Source organism: Aethalodelphis obliquidens, unplaced genomic scaffold (assembly GCF_003676395.1).
Source record: "Aethalodelphis obliquidens isolate GAN/ISIS:26980383/991018 unplaced genomic scaffold, ASM367639v1 scaffold13, whole genome shotgun sequence".
NCBI classification, from domain to species: Eukaryota; Metazoa; Chordata; class Mammalia; order Artiodactyla; family Delphinidae; genus Aethalodelphis; species Aethalodelphis obliquidens.
The window spans coordinates 21,301,828-21,315,802 of NW_020837957.1; positions in this window are offsets into that span (position 1 = coordinate 21,301,828).

Here is a 13,975-nt window from a genome sequence, read left to right on the forward strand (position 1 = left end):
TTTATCTGTTAATGGACATTTGTGTTATTTCCAGTTTTTAGCTACTACAAATAAGACTGCTGTGAATACTGCTAAACAAGTCTTTTTGTGGACATATGTTCCCATTTCTCTTAAGTAAATAACTGTAAGTGGAATTGCTGAGTCTTGGAGCAGGTGTATGTTTAAATGTGTAAGTAATGGCTAAATAGGTTTTCAAAAGGTTGTACCATTTTATACTCTTCTTGGCAATATATGAGACTCCAAGTTGGTTCACTTTTTGCCAACATTTGGTATCCTTAGTCTTTCTAATTTTAGTCATTATAGTGTGTGTGAAGTGGTATCTCATGGCAGTTTTAATTTGTGTTTCCCTGGTGACTTTTGATCATCTTTTCATGTACTTATTAGCATTCATTTATATTCTTGAAGTGTCTGTTCAAGTATTTTGCCCACTTTTAAATTGGGTTGTCTTTTTATTATCACTCTTGCGTCTAAAAGTAATCACAGGATGCCCAATTATCTAATAAAAGGTAGGACATTTATGAGACTTGCCTATGACTTCACCTAAAAGGCAGGGAAAAGGCCTGGTCATACAACAGGCTTAAATGGGAATTTGGGGAAAGATTACAATTATAATCTCTTTATATCTTATGAGTCCTGCTCATACAAGAAGTTGAAAATATAGCAAGATACTTTTAAAAGAAAATAGGACAGTAAAAAAAGAGAACCAAAAAGAACTTCTAGAAATGAAAAATTGAGTCATTTGAATTTCAAAAAAATTCAATGAACCATTTGAACAAAAATTTTAAAACCTCTGAAGAGAGAATTAATGAACTGAAAGATATTACCTAAAGAAATTCATTACACTGTAGCAGAAAGAAAAAGGGGGGATTAAAATATGAAAGAAAGATTAGGAGATACCAAAAAGAGAAGGTTCAATAGGTTTATAATCAGAGTTTCAGGAAGCCAGATAAGAAAGAATGGGCAGAAAGAAATACTTTTTTTTTTTTTTTTTCTTTTTTGCGATATGCGGGCCTCTGTCACTGTTGTGGCCTCTCCCGTTGCGGAGCACAGGCTCCAGATGCGCAGGCTCAGCGGCCATGGGTCACAGGCCCAGCCGCTCCACGGCATGTGGGATCTTCCCGGACCAGGGCACGAACCCGTGTGCCCTGCATCGGCAGGTGAACTCTCAACCACTGCACCACCAGGGAAGCCCAGAAATACTATTTTTTTTTAACTACTGACTCAGTATCCTTCAGAATTGAAGAAAGACATACATTTTCTGATTCAAGAACCACGACTACCTCAAACAAGTAAATTTTAAAAATACACACACACACACACACACACACACACACACATGCTGAAGTATTAAAGATGAGTAAATCTTAAAAGCAACCAGTGAGAAAAGACAGTTTACTTAGACTGATAACATTGCTCAACAGCAAGAGACCAGGGCAGTGGAATACCATTACCATTTAATTTAATTTCCAGCTAAAGAGTTACATATTGACAACCAAGTGTGAAATAAAGATGTTTTTCAAATGAAGACAGACTCGATAAAAGACCTGCTAAAGAAAAAAGGAAATTAAACCCAGAAAGAGGAAGTGGTTTGCAAAAAGCATTTTTACTAAGGCAAGTGGTAAAACTATGAGTAAATCTGAATAAACATTGCCTGTACCAGACAATAAGCAAAAATAACAATTAATGAGGGAAAGGAGATAGAAAAAGGAAGTAAATTACTAGACAAGAAAATCATGTAAGACAGACAGTAAATGGAAAATGAGGGTGACCTGAGGCAAAAGACCAAGGTTCTTATGCAATTAAAGAGTAATATTAAAATTTTGTTTAACTTGAAGGACTTCCCTGGTGGTCCAGTGGTTAAGACTCCATGCTCCCAATGCAGGGGACCAGGGTTCAATCCCTGGTCAGGGAACTAGAGCCTGCGTGATGCAACTAAGAGCCCACGTGACATAAAACTAAGATCCAGTGCAGCCCAATGACTATTTTTTAAAAAATTTATTTTATTGGCTTCCCTGGTGGCGCAGTGGTTGAGAGTCCACCTGCCGATGCAGGGGACAGGGGTTCGTGCCCCAGTCCGGGAAGATCCCACATGCCGCGGAGCGGCTGGGCCCATGAGCCATGGCTGCTGGGCCTGCGCGTCTGGAGCCTGTGCTCCGCAACGGGAGAGGCCACAACAGAGAGAGGCCCGCGTACCACAAAAAAAAAAAAAAAAAAAAAAAAAAATTATTTTATTAACTTGAGACTTTTCTAAGTCAGGTAAAAGGTTCAAAAGTTAAGAGTAAATACTAAAAGAAAAGAAATAGAAGGGAATAAAGAAAAGCTCCACTAATCCAACAGAAGGAAAGGAGGGGGAAAGAAACGAGAAAAAAAAAGCATAATTTATGAAAAATAAAAATTAGGATTGTAGAAATACGTCCAAATATGTCTGTTGTCACGGCAGTGTAAACAAAATAAACTATCCAGTTTAAATATAGATGCTTTGATTGAGCTAACGAATCCAGCTACATGCTATTTGAATGAGATATATTTAAGTCATAATGATAAGAAATATATACTAAGCAAAGATTAACCAAAAGAAAGCCTCTGGGGCTTCCCTGGTGGCGCAGTGGTTGAGAGTCCGCCTGCCGATGCAGGGGACACGGGTTCGTGCCCCGGTCCGGGAAGATCCCACATGCCGCGGAGCGGCTGGGCCCATGAGCCATGGCCGCTGAGCCTGCGCGTCTGGAGCCTGTGCTCCGAAATGGGAGAGGCCACAACAGTGAGAGAGGCCCGTGTATCGCAAAAAAAAAAAAGGAAGCCTCTGTAACTCTATCAATATCCAACAAATGAGACCTTAAGGCAAAAAGTATTTGAGATAAAGAGAATCCTCACATACATAAATTATTCTCCAAGAAACTACTTTGCTAAATAAAAAAGCACAGTTTTGATTCACTTTGTTATAAAGCAGAAACTAACACACCATTGTAGAACAATTATACTCCAATAAAGATGTTAAAAAAAAAAAAAAGCACAGTTTTGGCTATAAAACTGTTTTTTTCCTAACTTCCCTTGCAACCTTTAGAGAAGTATTTCTACTGGAAAAAAAAATAATAATAATAACCCCTTTCCATCCCACCTCCCAAATAAATTAGATCTAGAAATTGCTAAGTTTAGTTCTTTTATCTTTCTTTTTAAATTAACCCCATGGCAATTTAAAAGGTTTTAAGCTGCTTGCAATTTTCAGCAATGTCAAAAGAAAAGGAAATCATGTTGAGTGCTCGTATTATTTTATTCATTAAATCCTGATTACAAAGAGCAGCAAAAGGAATTATAGGTTTAAGTGAGGGTTCTCTGCAAGTTGGGAACACTGACTATAGTGTATCAGCAATTATATTAAATATTAAAAATTATAGAAGAAATGAAAGTTTCCAGGTAGAACAGTAGGTAGTTTCAGAAACTGAGTTCCTCTTTTGCCAGGTTTCAGATGCATTTCTCATAATGCATGGGCATTTAAATTAACTTTCTTTATTTAGTTTTTCTATTTGTGAAAGAATATAATTTCTCCATATATAAAATAGGGATAATAAAACTTGCTCTACCTAGTGCAAGGTTATTGTCAGAATAAAACTAAATAATACATGTGACAGCCCTTTGCGAACCTTTTAGTATTTACTATTGAATGTAAGATGTTATTATGAATCCATGGTCCTAGGATGGACCCAGTATTAGCTTTACTCACCATTTCTTGAACATGCCTGTAAAATCTCAATTATCTGTTATTGTACTTTGTCTAATGTTCAAGAGTAAAACTATTCCCTTTCATACAGTTACACAAACATAAGCAAATCATGGCCCCGTAAAACAATTCTCACCATTCATCTCTCTCTCACTAGAAATGCATACATTGGAGTTACATGTATGCCAAAGAGAAAGAAAACTTGTTTCAGTGTTTAGTGTAAAGAAGTGTTTTTTCTTAGTGGTTGGTTTTGTAGCTCTTGTAAGTTTGGTTAGAACATCTAACCCATCATTCTTATTTAGGTGACCCTGAATTTTTGAGGTGGAGACATGAGTCTGGCCAAAAAAAAAAAAAAAAGTGGTCAAAATAGTAGTGATGAGGGGGTTAGATGGAATATGCAGTGGATATGGTTGGTATAGCAGTGTTCCCTCCAAAAGCAATGGCCGCCTTCTCTTTCTGTGAAGTCTGTGGATTCACACAAACATATCTGCAGAAAGAGTAGGTGCGCTGACCTGTCAAAAAGCTGGGAGCTGGGTGAATAAAGGCAAGTCACTCCATCTCTCTGAGCCTCCATTTTCCCATATATAAAATAAGGATAAGAAAGTCTACTAAACAGGGACTTCAATCCACAGCTCAGTCTGTCTGCTTTTGCACTTCAGGAGATCAAGTGCTCTTTGTAAGCTACCACCAAGACCTCTGGCTCTCACACTAGGCCTTTACTTCTCAGCCTTAGTTTCTCACCTCTCTGCAGAGGGCCAGTCAACTTAGAAGTAATCAGCCAACTCTACTGTCTTTGTAAGCATTCTTCTCCCCATATCTTCAAAATGACTGAGTCATCCTGAATCATCGCAGCTGCAATGGCATTCCTGACCACAGGGACACATTCCCAGGTCACCGGTAGTGAAATCTTTGGCAACGGGGCCACCACCTTATATCAGAGACTATGTGTGCCCCACCTTCCACTCAGGAAGGTATCCTCTTCACCCACCAGGGATGAGTTAACCAGTCCCAAATCTCCATCTTAACACTTGTTTTCAACCACCTCTTTCTGTATCAATTTCTGTTAATTCAGACCCTGCAAGAGGCAGATGCCGGGAAATGCAAAGGAATTTGCAGGGAGAGGGAGAGGCTGTGAGGGAAAAAGGCGAGTGAGCCACAGGAGGCAGGGATGGCTGGCAGACAATGCCAGTCTGACCTCACGAGGGAGGGAGAAGATGAAGTGCTGGGTAGGAGAGTCTTAGATGCAACCCAGTTCGAAGAGGAATTCAGCCAGGCTGCTGGGAGCCCATCAGAGGGGTCCCCGTCTGGCAGGAAAGGGCCTGCCTTATGATTGTTGCTGTGTTCACTCATTGGCCAGAGCAGTCAGTGGAAAGTGGGATTTCCACACAGATGGATTCTGTGCACAGCAGCTGGGACAGTCATCAGTTAGGCTTCTCATGCTGGGAGATCTGAGTTGTGCATTTTTATGGCCACTATAACGATGGAGAAACCGGACAACATCTTGACAGGGTGATCAAAATAGATATCACCCATGAGGAGCACACCAGTGTCATGTGCTTCTAGATATAATACCGTGAGGAGGACACCACAATGCTTCCGTGGTATTCCTACCAAAAATATATAACCTATATGTAATCATGAAGAAACATCAACAAATCCAAATTAAGGGGCTGTATGTAAAATAATAACCAGTATTCTTCAAAAATCTCAGTGTCATGAAAGACAAAGTCTGAGAAAGTGTTCTAGATGAAAGGGAACTAAGGAGATATGACAACTAAATTCAGCAGAGACTCTGGATTGGATTCTGTGCTGGAGGGGAAAGAATGTTATGAAGAATATCACTGGGACAATTGATAAAACTGGAATATGGATTGTAGATTTGATAAAAGCATTGTATCAATGTTAAATTTCCTGAATTTAATTATTGTACTATGATTATATAAGAGGCTATTCTTTTTGTTTGCTTTTTAATTGAGGTATAGTTGATGTACAATATATATAAATTTCAGGTGTACAACATAATGATTCACAATTTTTAAAGGTTATACTTCATTTATAGTTATTATAAAATATTGGCTATATTCTCTGTGTTGTACAATATATCCTTGTATATAAGAGGCTATTCTTGATCTTAGGCAATACACACTGAAGTCTTAAGGCATAAAGGGACATAATATATACAACTATCTCTCAAATGGTTTAGAAAAATAAACCATATAAATTAGAGAGACAGAATATGAAGGGCATTTTCCGAAAGGTACGTTGATTGAGATGCACATACAACTGCTGACTTTGTCAATGATCAAATACTGCATGGAGGCATGAAAAGCACATGAGCAATATTAAAACAGGTTTTAACACTGACTCTCCTGGCTTCCCGCCAGTGAGATGAAAGAGGTGCTGAATCGAGGTTTTATGGGGTGGCTATCTTTTCTCAATCACAACTATATGGTGATTCATCATTGCACATGCCAGAAACTCCACCCCAGTGGATGCAATTATCTGTTTTATTTTCATTTTCTTTTTTCTTTTGAAAAATCTAGTTGGATACAATTCTAAGTGTGGGCATGTTGTCTTTAATCCATTAATCAGTACTGCCATACTGGTTTACATAAAGGGGATGGGAGGGAGGGGATGATCAGACTGCCAGTGTACATTTTAAGCTGTAGAAATTTTAAAATAGATACTAGGCCAAGAAGGACACACCCAGACATCTGAGATGTCCCTATCAAGCTCTTATTTTCACAATTCTTGCACACACAAAAAACAGGTTTATAACTTTAATTTTTATCTCCGTTCACCCAATGTGTCCAGTTTATCCTTTTCAAACCTTGCTGACATCCCTTATCTCCTAGACATTACATCAACTTTGTGAGCTAGCCAGCTCTAACGATGGACTGCCTGGGTCTGAGTCCCAGCTCTGGTGATTACTGCTGTGTGACCTTGCACAAGTTACTTGACCTCTCTGTAGTCTCAATTTTATTATCTCTGTATTAAAGATAAGGATTCTCAGGTTTCGAGCATCTTGACAACTTGTTTAAATCACTTGGCAACTTAATGTAAGAACTGGGAACTCCTATGGAGCTTTTAACTCTCCTACAAAGATACGGGTTAGTTTCCACTAGCACCAGCATTGTGTGAGTTCAAGGAATATTGCTTAACAGGGTGTTGTTTGAAAATAGAAGTCACATTTCTCATTAAGGAGGATAAACATTTTTTTCCTGCCATTCAGTTCTATTCAGCAAGCATTATTTAGAAAGCAGGCAGAAGAAAGGGGAGATGAGAGAGAGCTTTGGAGTCAGAGACTTTGGATTTGAAGCCAGGCTCTGTCACCTAATCTGAAGTTTTCTCTTCAGTAAAGTGGAAATCCTGATACATAAGCTGTAAGTTTGTTGGGATGAGTAGCAATAATAGCTGTACATAGTAGGCATCCAACTGAGTATAGCTTTTCAAAACTATACTGTTTTTTGTGTGCTTGTTACTCGTCAGCAAAAATGCTATACACATGAAATACAGAAACACAAAAAATTTAGTCCTTACCTTTGGGGCTCACCCTCCAGAAATTTGTAATGTTTCTTCTCTGAGAAAGGATACTAAGCCAGTCATATATGCTGCAATTCTTTTTTCCCAGGGCACTTTACAATTTTTGTTTACATTCTTAATTCTCAGGAATTTTCCCTTTTTGTGTAGTAAATCTATCTGATTTTTCTCTTATAGTTTATTGGCAGCTTTAAACTCAGAAAGCCCTTCTCTACTTCTTGGGTCAGATCAATATTCATCTATATTTCTTTCTAGTTCTTTTACAGGCTTAATTTTTCATGTTTAAATCTTTAATCCATCCAGAGTTTATTTGGCTACGTGGTTGCAAGGTTATCTTTTTTTAAGACACGTTCCTGATGATGCTGGTTGATGAGACTAGCTCATTTGGCTTGTACGCATTTCTATCTCAATAACTTACTGTCTGAACTGCCTGCTGTGAACGTGAATTGCCCTTCTTGGAAAAGGCCCATGGGGTAGAAATATATATCTACGGGGTTTATCCCATTTAGTTGCTTCATTTTTAATGCAGAATAACAAATGTCAACTCTTTTGTCTCAATCATATGCATGTGAAAACTGTGACAGAATATTTTGCATAAGGGCTAAAGGTTAGGGCTTCCTGAAGCCCAGAGAAAAGTGTGAGAGAGATCAAGCCCCGTCATCCCCCATTAGCCATAACCATGCCTGCACACAAACTTCCCTCACCTGCCTGTCATCTCTTCCCATGTGCACATCTTTCCCAGGTGGACTCTGGAGCCATTTATGCAAGGGAGAGAAAAGTCTAGTAGAAGAATCATCACTGATCCACCCATTCCTTCCTCAGTCCATTACTATGGTTCCTTAAGTACTGTTCCAGGAACTTGACTTTCCTGAGAAAAGATACAGGAAACAGTCTCCGAGTTAGTCTGCCTGGAAACTCCAATGCATTCTCCCCAGAGATCAGACTCGGGCTGGGCAGCCTCACTGTCCAGGAACAGCTGTGGACAAGATAGTTTGCCCGCATAGTGTCTTGCTGGTCACCCAGGGTCACAGTGCTGGTGTAGAGTGCCTGAAGATCACGGCTTGGCCCTCTGGGCATGCTGAGAGGGTGAACCTCCAGCGGCCGAGCCAGGCTGCCCACTGTGCCCCTCAGGATGCTCAGCCTGCAGAGCTTCGAGAGTTCTCTCTCACCACCAACGCCCAGCCTGGCTTCCCTGACCTCCTACTTTGAGAGGTGAGGAAACCCCTGATAGGGTTCCCACTCCCTGCCCCTCACCCATTCCATGAATTAAGGAAGTGTTAAGAGTCTCCCACCTCTAGTCCTCATGAGGTGAGTTCACTGGAGCAGGTAGACCTTGAAAGGAGGAATGACTGGGGTTGGTCTCAGCACAAACTGCTGACCTTCTCTGCAGGGGTCTGGAAGGAAAGAGTGCACCTGGGCACTTGTACATGCCAGGTTTTCTACATTTGTGAGATGGAAGCTATGCCACCCGCTCCGCCCTGGCTCTCCTCCCAGTCTCAGGCTACTTGAGCCCAGGAATATTCCTCTAACATGACCACGTTCATTACAGACCTCCAAATCACACAGTCTCTTCTCAGAGTCCTTTAATCAGTTCACCCCGCCGTCCCCAATCCCTCAACCTCTCCACACTCCTCTGCCACGCTTTCCTAGCCTAAGGAGGCATCAAGGCAAAGCACCTCCCAGCACTTGCCAGTGACACCGCTTTCCCAGGTGGCCACACTCAGTCTGACCTTCGTGATCTTGATGGTTGTCCTGAGTAGGGGGCAGGGAGATGGAAACTTCCAAAAGTCTGTGTGCCACCCGTAAACTTCAGACCATAGATGTCAGGCTGGCTTTGTAAGCGGTCACACCTACAAGTCTCGCCACCTTTACAGACACAAACTGTGTCTGGTCAAGTTCAGGGTGCTGCAGAGTGGTTTGTGTGTATGTGTGTGTGTGTGTGTGTGTGTGTGTAGGATAGATGGGGAGGGATGATGTGGAGACAGTCTTAGATAAGCTGCTTCTTTCTTTTTTTTTTTTTTTTTGCGGTGCGCGGGCCCCTCACTGTTGTGGCCTCTCCCATTGCGGAGCACGGGCTCTGGGCGCGCAGGCTCAGCGTCCATGGCTCACGAGCCCAGCCCCTCCGCGGCATGTGGGATCTTCCCGGACCGGGGCACGAACCTGTGTCCCCTGCATCGGCAGGCGGACTCTCAACCACTGCGCCACCAGGGAAGCCCTAAGCTTCTTTTTAAATATGTGGGAAGGAGAAATACCATGTGATAGAAATATGCATTCAACCCATTCATCCTAATAAATACATTTCTCAATAATAGAAGTTATGAAAAGAGACCCTCCCTCTAAATGCATAGTCTAAAAGCACAAACTCTCAGGGAAATGACAGGGTATTTAGCAGAGAAACCTTTTAAGAAAGAAAAAATATACATACAGATAGATAACACATATATGTGAGAGCTGGTATATTCCTCAGAGACAGTTTTCAGGCAAAAGTTTCTCATTGTGTTTGTTTTTGAGTTTAATTACAGGGTAATAGCATCACTTTCTTTTCTTTTTTTTTTTTTTTTTTTTAATTTGGATGATTGCAGCCACTTTGTAACTGATTTCCTTGCTTATCTCCTACCATCCTGATGCATCCTTCCCAGTTCTGCCTTCTCTGGTCATGTACCTCCCAGGTCTAAAGCCCTCCTTTGCCATTTCTCGAGTTTTGTCTTCTATCATTTTCCCCAACATGTGACCTATATTCTGACCACCCCAAAACATAGTTTCCCTAACTGGCTGGGTTCTCTCTCAGATGTCCAAGCCATTGCCACACGGTTCCTTTTAGCCAGAAAGCCCTACCCCCCAACCCTACACCATGGCCATCTAGTCGAATAAAATGTGTTATTCAAGTCTCAGTTCTCCTTCAGAGGCCTTCATTTATACTCCAGGCAGGCAGGAGCTACTGCCATTCTGCTCTCATTTAGTACCGTGGGTGACCTTGTATTATCCTTGCTTGGTGCATGGTTGTCCCTCCCACTAGACACCAAACTTCGTGAGGGCAGGGATCGTGTCATTCATTCCTTACTTCCTAAGTTCCCAGCACAATGTTGGAAATCAACAAATATGTATTGAATTACAGTCCTTAATAGCATCACCATTTTCCATCTACACACGTCATTATCTAATATTTCCCAAAATTAATGGTGCTTATCACTTCCCTTGCTTAACTTGTCATCCTGGAAATGTCCATGTTTCTTATCTAAGTCTACCTTTTAAACCCCCAAGCTGGAAAAGATTAAATATTGATATCAGCTCCCTGATTTTTCTCCAAAGGCAGCCAAGAGCTAAGACCCAACACACTGTCCTGTTTTCATAGATAAGACGTGCAGGATAACACAAACACTCAGCGCTAGGTCTGAAATCAGGCATTATTAATACCCTCTCCTTCTGTAGACCCGGCATGGCAGGCTCACAAGTGAGGATGTAAATTCACTTTGTCAAAGCAAACATTTCTCTTGGGGGACGTGGGCTCAACCGCCAGGAGAGAGTAATGACTGTAGCCCACAGGAAGCGGGGGATGAGTAATTTACTGCTGCTAGGCAATTAGTGTTGCTAGAAAAAAAATATTGCTTTCATTTAAAATTCTCTGTAGACCATATGTATCATGGCTCATGGGATAATTTATGTATCATTAGAAACTAAGGAACATATATCACGCTAACAAATTGTCTTTTCCATCCACCACAGCTGATAGCTCCCAGAGATCTTTAAGAAGTCAGAATTTTGCTGTCCTTATTACAAAAGGTGGTGTGGAAATGTTCATGTGTACCCATTTATCTTCTCGTTCACTCCCTGGTTCTCTGGCAGAGACAGATGGCAAGAGAAACATTGGCCATCAGTTTCATCCTCTGGTTTGCAGCCTCATTTGCTGTAAATGAGCCTATGGTGGAATTGCCATGAGTTGTATTGTTTTCCCTAACAACTTGAGTGTCTGTTTTGAGATTTGGTTCATATTGAAATCTTCCCAGTGCTACTATGTTATTTTCTCCAATACACAGCATGCTGAACAATTCTACGGCTTCCCATTCAAGGATGGGTCCTTCGTTCTAAAAGCAAATGACTGCAAAGACCTTGGAGCGAGGGCTTGACTATCCAGTGGGTGGAGCAGGTCCCAAAGGACTTTGTTGAGCAAGGTGGAAGGTCATATGGCAACTAGGCACACATGCTCGAGTTTAGAAGAACCACCCTAAGCTGATTCTCTGTCAAGGGAAAAACATGAAGTGGAAATTCGGAAAATGAGGCTCTTCATTGATGGGGGGTAGGGGGCAGGGTGGTGCACAGGGAAGGGGGTAAAGGTGAGCAGCCCAGCTCCAACCTGCCAGCATGACATGGAAATGATATTGGCCAATATCACCAACTACAGTAGTTTAATCTGTGAAACAAAGATGTGAGATGAGAAAAAGCCCCACAGCCACTTACTTGCGAGAATAGAAACTGAGAAAAATGGTGCACCCAAAAGTCTATTAAAAAGTATTCCCACTCAGCTTCACTCTTTCCTTTTGTTACATTTCAATTGTTTTAAAGAAAATGTACAAGGCTGGGATCCTAGTCTTTTCCTAAAAGGCCATGCTTTAATCATTTTGTTAGTCGCTGAGTTATACAGTCCCATCATCAGAATTTGCTACATCACTTGTGAGGCCCTCTGTTAAAAAAATATTGAGAATTTCAAGACTCTGAGGGCAGAGCATTAAACTTTTTCCGATGCACAGGTCACACAGCCACGAAGCTGCCTTTTATCCGTACTGAGAGCTCGGAACCTCTCAATTAGAAAAAAACAAGGAGGGGAGGCAGAGGTGTTCAGCACGAGCTCCAGCACCAGTTCCCAGGCCATCATTCGCTGTCCTTCCTAAAGCGCCTAAGACCCGGATGCTGCGCTCGGGGTTTCGCCTGTGAGGTCCTCAATCATCCTGTCACACAGGAGCGACTTCGTGCATGTTCTACAGTTATGTGAAATTTTAGATCTTTGTTAGAGGAAGACTCTACGTCATTGGAATACCGTGGTCGAGATGTTCAAACTTCAAGTCAGGGGTAGCAAAACAAGATTTGCTCAAGTTACATGAAAATAAAGGTGAACCAGTGAGTAGTAAAATGGGGTCTAGTTATTCAATGTTATTGGAATAAGTGGCCGACACACATGAGTGATACAGATATCCGGGATCGTATCTCTAAGCATCACGGCTCTTTATATCGTCAGGAGCAATCCATGGCCAAGACCATAGCAGCAGGTCGGGAAACATACTTTTCCAATGACTCTAGGGTCCCTGAACCTCAATGATAGTGCTGGGCTATTTTTACAGGGAGGCCCTCGGGCACTATAGGGTGACTAGCTAGTAACCTCTAAGTCAAGAGGCTGGATCACTGTGCTTTTCATAAACCTTAGATGCTAAGCCTAGGCCTCCTCGGGCAGGAGGGTGGGTCAGGCAACCCTCCCACGATTGTTATGATGTGAGCCTTCAGCAGGGGTTGGAGACGGTGACTGGAATCTCTTGAAGACCTTTTCCTAAATACCCTTTCTCACCTTTTCACATTTGCTACCCCAGATCAGCAATAGCTGACCTGTACATCACACATTCTGACAAATTTGGTTGAGACAGTGGGCTCCTAGCTGAGGACAGAGGGTCTCACCCAAGGTGAAGGACTGGGGATTCGTGACACTTGTACACCTCGGGGAATTTTACCCTCTCGTCAGGACTGACAGCTTTGCCCCTGAAGTCAGGGCATTTAGGCTGTTCATGTCCACAGGCTCCTGTACAACTGCGTGAACTTTAGACACTGAATTGATCACCGCCTCCAGGACAGGGCTGGATATGGGTGTCTACACACTCAGAGTCCTAACAAAGTCCACCAAAAGTGTGTGATGAGCTCGCTTCAAAGCAAAGATCTTCCTGGCTGGCCCAGGTGATAGATTTGTACATTTGTAGACCGTGAAAGAAAAGCTTTTTGAAGATCTAACATTCACTGAGCACTTATAAGTCATGCCCTGCTCTACTCACTTTAAATTTGACTCATTTAATCCTTGCAAGCCCCACTTTACAGATGAGAAAACTGAGGCTGGTATGACCTGTCCAAGGAGACTTGAATAGTAGGAGGACAGGTACCCAGGCAGACTAAATGTCTTAACATCTTCACTCCTCCACGATCCCATGGAACCTACTTATAAACATGGCAGAAAATCAAAAGAAAAGAATGGCTCAAGTTTCAATTCAGTGCCAGGCTTTGCATGAGTTACCTGACTTAAATGCCAATCCCACAGTTTAAGGTTTGTCATCATCACTTAGAAGCAGAAAGTAATTTGCCCAGGGCCCCAAAGCTACAGGATAAACTGGGATTTTGACTCAAGTCTATCTAGATGTCCTCCACGCCCATGATCTTTTCTACCACCCCAAGTCAACAGCCTTAAGGATGCTGCATCTGGCTTTCAGCAAGTCACTGCAAGCCAAGGAGGTACGTTCGAAAAGAACAGGAGATCCCATAATGAAACCAATAGGCAGAAAGAATGTGTCTCCTAACTTTCACAGTGAACTCTCCAAGTGGAGGCCTAGGGAAGGAGAGAAAGTGGATTGTCCCAGATGTGTCTATTAGCGGAGCTATGAGAAAACATTGTTCAATAAAATCCAAATAGATAATACAGTTGGCAAGGTGACAATTGTTTAAAATTATTAAAAAGAGAGAAAACAATGTTTC